The sequence below is a fragment of the Salvia hispanica genome, chromosome 5 (genome assembly GCF_029641045.1).
Source record: "Salvia hispanica isolate PSC_SH4W2 chromosome 5, Shi_PSC_v1, whole genome shotgun sequence".
Lineage (NCBI taxonomy): Eukaryota > Viridiplantae > Streptophyta > Magnoliopsida > Lamiales > Lamiaceae > Salvia > Salvia hispanica.
In genome coordinates, this window is record NC_142696.1 from 19,579,887 (window position 1) to 19,585,886 (window position 6,000).

General features: G+C 40.2%; 1 pseudogene; it reads right to left on the reverse strand.

Annotated features, from left to right (window-relative positions):
- Nucleotides 1-2,041: 2,041 nt before the first annotated feature.
- LOC125188761 (LRR receptor-like serine/threonine-protein kinase RPK2 pseudogene) lies at nt 2,042-5,782 on the reverse strand (annotated as a pseudogene).
- Between the last annotated feature and the right edge of the window lie 218 nt (nt 5,783-6,000).

Genomic DNA, 6,000 nt, shown 5'->3' on the forward strand with positions numbered 1-6,000 from the left:
TTTGAATTTGTATTTTATTTTACAGTCTTCAAATTTCTAATCTAAACACTAGTAGTTATGAATATATGATTATTGTACATGAACCATCAAATTTAGCCATGGATTTTAATATTATTGTATTTGCCATGAAAATATGATTATAGTACAAATTGTAGATGTCCAAAAAACAAAAAAAAAAGAAGGAAATTTTCAATTATTTACTGTTTCTAAGAAGCTATCAATCTAAAACTTAGTGTGCTATGTTTTTTTTTACCACATCTCTAGTTTATTGTATTATCTCATTCAAAATTTGTATTTTTAAGGTGCTACAGACAACCATCTAACAGTTTGTGTATTTTTTTTTACCATATTCTACAAAGTTTGTGTATTTTATTACAATATTATAAGTTCGGTCTATAAACTAGGAACCGACGGTAAGAAGACATAGACATCCCGGATACCACACACGATTAACTTAGCCGGAAAATTTGATCGTGCTAAAACTTGAATTGACCAATAGTTGATGTATTTTTCCACCACATTTAAAGTTCGTAATAAATATCTGAATTTACCCTATTAAGAGCATCCGCATTATTGTCTCGATGCAGCCTCTATTTCGTCTCGGAGAGACGAGACGACATCGAGACAGCGATGCGAGCCTCCCATCTCGTCCCGTCGCGGACCGAGTGGACATCGTTTATATCCGTTGAAAATGTATTTTTTTTTTGTTTTTTTATAAAAATTCTGAAAAAATTGAAAATTATAAAAAAAAATCCCAAAAAATACTAGCAGTTTTTTTCAATTTTTTTTTTCTATTTTTTTAAGCCCCCAATCACTTCTATAAATATCAAATCATTCCCACAAATTATCCACCATAAAAAAACTCTCTATTCTCACTCAAACACTCTACATTCTTCATCTCAAAACATTATTCTTCTGCTTCTTTGCCTCTATTTTTTTTATGATTTGAGTTTTGAGATTTTAAATTTAAGTGTGCAATTTTTAATATCTAGTATTTTAAATTATGTCTGTTTTATTTTTTTTCAAGATTGTAATTTATGTGTTTTTCTATTTTTTTTATAATTTTAAATTGTAATTTTCTTTTATTTAATAAATTGTGTTTTTATTAATTGAATTTATTAGAAATAAAAAATGAAATATGAAATTGAATAAATAGATAAGAGATGAGATAGTTAAGAGCTGGAGGGATGCAGGTGTTGTCTCTTAGTTAAGAGATATGGTGAAAAGTATAGTAGACCAATGAATAGTGAAGGGATGAGACGTTAAGAGACATGGACCTAAATTCCATAAAAAAAAATTATTAGGAGTTAACTAATCAAAATAGAGAAGGTTAAAGATTAATTAGGAGTACTATGCAGTCAGCTTTACTGTGAATAAAAGTGAAATAGTGAAAATTATTCGGTAGTTACAACACAATGGTTTAAAAAACAACTAATATAGTAATTAGAATCAGTAGCTGTGATAGGAGGTGATTTAAAAACAAATTACAAGCCTTGTAATTTGGATATCACTTTCTGTGCAAATTGGAAAAAGAAATTGCGAATTGACACGACAGGAGATGAAAGTTGCGGAGAAATGCCGAAGAATCAGAAAATGAGAGAAAAGGGAAAAATCTTTATTGACTACTACATTGGTTTAACTTTTGATAATTTAGTTAGATTTGAATAAATTGGGTTATTCAGTTTGTTTTTGTAATTGGCTTTAATAAAGTTTCATATACTATACATTAATTGCTTATTTTGAAGAAGAAAAAAGAAAAACAGTCAATGTAGTTTAGTACTACATACATTTTTCATTACTCAATTATTGGCATCCATGAAAAGGAAATTAAAAAAAGACCCTTTGTGAACACCAGTGATATGAATTCATTTGTCATCAGCATTCAATTAATAATTCGCTTCTCATCATCATTCCATTATTAAGTTCATTTAAATATCATTATTAATCGAAGGCCAAGATCTTAACCTCATAAAACACCCAAGAACTAACATTAAAGTAGTACATGAACATTAGAGCATTTGATTTCCCTAAACTCTTTGGATTCAAGAAGCTTGTGCTTTGCTATTATTTGAACAAAGAGATGTTAAATAAAAAATACAGGAAACAAATATATGCATTCTTCTAATCTAATCTAGGACCTTAGACATGGCATGGAAAAATTGGACAAGGAAGCTATACTTCTCATTTACAAGTACCTACAATTACAACTCTAAACCCTAACACGACGCCGGCTGTAGCTGTTTCAGCCGCCTTACAACCTGCTTCATCGTCGGCCTTGTCGACAGCGAGTCCACTGTGCACACCACTGCCAAGTGCAGCACTTCGACCAGATCGTCGTGCGGGCCCACGTCCCACAATCCGCCTGTGAAGAACTCTTTCGCACGCCCCTGCCGCAGTAGCATACACGCCCAAGCAACGATGTTGAAACCGTTCCCATAGGAAGAGAAAGAAGGATCTAGGGCTTTCTTGTCCGAGATCAACTCCAGCAGCACGACCCCGTAGCTGTACACGTCTGCCTTGTCTGAGACGCGGCAGGTCATGGCATATTCCGGTGCCACGTACCCAAAAGTTCCGGCCACGCCAGTGGTGGCGTGAGTCTCCGAAGTCCCGAGAAGCCTGGCCAGCCCGAAATCCGACAGATAAGCATTGTACTCGTCGTCCAATAGTATGTTGCTAGGCTTCACATCACGATGAAGGACGCGTGGCACGCACTGGTCGTGCAGGTAGGCAAGTGCGCGAGCAATGTCGAGAGCAATCTTGTGCAATATCCTCCAATCAACAGCTCTGCTTGATCTCTCTTGTATGAATTTCTCCAGATTGCCACCCGGTAAATAATTGTATATCAGAAACATCTCCGTTTCGCTGGCGTGGTATCCAATCAGAGTCACGAGGTTCGGATGGCGAAGCCTGCCCAGAGTCTTGATCTCTGCATCAAATTGCTGAACTCCTTGGAAACGGCCAACTGCAAGGCGTTTGATGGCCACCAAGTGACCGGGTGCAATTTCTGCCTTGTATGTCGCCCCAAAACCTCCATTGCCAATGCAATTGCTCGCGTTGAAGCTGCCTGTAGCACGCACCACGTTCTCAAAGGTCAGTGGTACGCCAATGTCGTTGAACACAATCACTTCCTTTCTAGCAGTTCCGCTGACTCTGGACCTCGGTTTCCACTTCCTGGTGTAAAAGAAGAGAACGACGAGGGCAAGGAAAACCGAGAACACTGCTGCTGCTGATGTTATGGAAGCAATCTCGACCGAGTTAAGGCTTTTGTTGCCTCCTCCTTGCCTCGGAGTTGATGGTGGCGAAGAAGCAGTGCCTGGCGAGTTTCCCACTATTCCCTGTTGCTCTGCAGATGGTGAGGACAAAGAGGACACAGGGCAATGAAGAAAAGGGTTCCCAAGAAAGCTATTGCACTGATTCATATTGCTGTTGAGAGGCAGTGGCCCGGACAGATTGTTGAACGACACATTAAACACTGAGATAGAGGATACATTTCCCAGTTCAGAGGGAAGCTGCCCCGATAGTTTATTATTGTTCAAGAGGAGAACTGTCAAGTTTCTCAAATTCGCAAGATTTTTTGGAATTTCACCGGATAGAGAATTTGAGGACAAGTCGAGAACTTCAAGAGAGTAAAGCTGCCCCAAACTTGCTGGGATTGAACCATTCAGATTATTCCCAGCCAAAGAGAGACGTTTGATATCCTTTAGCTGATCAAGGCTGCTTGGAATTGGACCTTGCAAAGGATTCCAGCTTAAGTTCAGAAGAACAAGTGAACCCAAATTGCCAATGCTGGGAGGTAGAGCTCCAGAAAACCGATTCTTGGAAGCATCTAGCAGTATGAGGGACTTGCAACCTGTGGCCATCTCAGTTGGGAGTTGACCGAATAACTCATTATAACTCACGTTAACTATGACACCTTTAACTTGAACACACTTCTCCAACAAAGCTCCCGGGAAAGTCCCAGAAAGCTTGTTTCTGCCTGCAAGAAATGCATAAACAGTTTGGCTTCCTAATCTTTCAGATGCAATAGGCATTGGTGGCAGGGGGCCACTGAGGTTGTTCGAACCAAAGTTATGCAACACCAAGAAACTATCCCCATCTCCAGAAAGTGGCAACGAGGATTCGAGCTGAGCTCTATATCTGAAATATGCCAAGTATGCAGAAGAAGGATCAGAAGTATCTGTAGAATCTCCATACAAGGATTTTACAGGAGCACAAGATTCGTAACTGAATCTGGGTATTGAGCCCGAAAAATGATTCCCACTGACATCAAACACATCCATACAAGGTACGGGAATTTTGTCACTGATCTCCCCACCTAGCCGGTTCGAGCTCAAATCAAGAAACCGCAGCTTCTTGCAGTTGCTAAAGCTGACAGGTATTTCCCCCGAGTAATAGTTCTCAGCTAAATTCAGCATCTCCAAGTTGCTGCAGGATCCCCAACTATCAGGGAAGTCCCCGTTCAGCATTGCTCTAGGCACCCACACCATCCTCAAGCTTGAGAGACGAGTAATTTCATCAGGGAGTGTACCCTCATAGAAATTGTATTCATCAACAGGCAATGACAGCTTCTCCATCGAATAACTACCACCTAAACTCGAAACATTTGGAAGAGGATTCCATGAGTTTGCCAATACAAGGACTGAAAGACTTGTACAGTTACTAATCTGAGGTGGAATCGGGCCCCCAAAATTGTTCCTCGAAACATCCAGCACTTGAAGCTGACTCAACTGACCAAGCTCACTAGGAAGAACCTCCTCCAACAGATTCGAGTACAAGAGAAGGGTCTTTAGCCCACTGCATTTAGCAATTTCTCTTGGAATATCACCAGTCAAGTAATTCCCGGAGAGCTCCAAATGCTGCATCTTCCCACAATTATCACCAATCTCAACTGGAATAGATCCACTAAGCAGATTAAAGGACAAGTGAAGCCCGCTTAAATCCCTAAACCCGCCCACAAACCTCGGAATTGACCCATTCAGCTGATTCCCAGCTAAACTCAGAACTCGAAGGCCCGTACAATTTGACAAAGAAGTTGGCATCCCTCCAAAGATTTTATTGAATCCCAAGTTAAGAAGTTTCAATTTCCTCAACCCACTAAATTGAGAGGGCAAAGCGCCTGAGATGAAATTCCCTTCAAGATCAAGCACTTCAAGCTTTCCCATACCCCAAACTTCAGCAGGAATTTCACCACTCAATTCATTAAAAGGCAGTGATAAAATCTTGAGTTCACTAAGCTTAGCAACAGCAGCAGACAATTTACCCAAAATTTTACGATTTCCAGCCAAACAATTCCTCCTAATCCCAAACCCATAGAGCGGAAACTGAGCAATTCGAGCACAAGACAAAGAATTACCTCCGCCGGTTATATTCAGCGCAACGACCCGCGAACCCGGCCCGCACGAAACCCCGGCCCACGAGCAGTGATTCGGACTGTTGGAACCCCAGCTGCTCAGCACACTGTAGGGGTCTGAAATTGAGGCCTTGAGCTCGAGAAGCGCGGATTTATCGGAATCGGAGCCCCAAACCACTCCATTTTGAGCTGAAAACAAAATGAAGAGCAAAATCAAGAGCTTCAACGGCTTGCGATTGTGGAGATGGTGCCATTTCATGATGAGAGAAAAACGACCCATTACTGAAGCCCGAAAAGCCCGGCCCGGATCCTTCCTTTGGTGCTATTTTAAAATTGGAGTCGTCTACGATGGTAAAGAGAAGAGAGAGCGTTCCTCAATTTCCATGTTTTTTCGTTTTAGAAAACGCGTTGGTGTTTATTTAGTTTTATGTTGTACGAGTATTAGCATTCTAAATTACAGCCTATACAAACCTATTTTCACGCTATTTGAGCATCCGATTACAAGGTTTTTCAAACTTTGATGAGTGTATGGAAGCATCCTATTAGAAATTAGACGAGGTATGGGACCTACTCCAGAATTTCGAGTATGTCGTGGTCCATCATGTGTACAAAACTTCAGCTGATTTTTTGTCACAGTTTTGCTAGAGAAG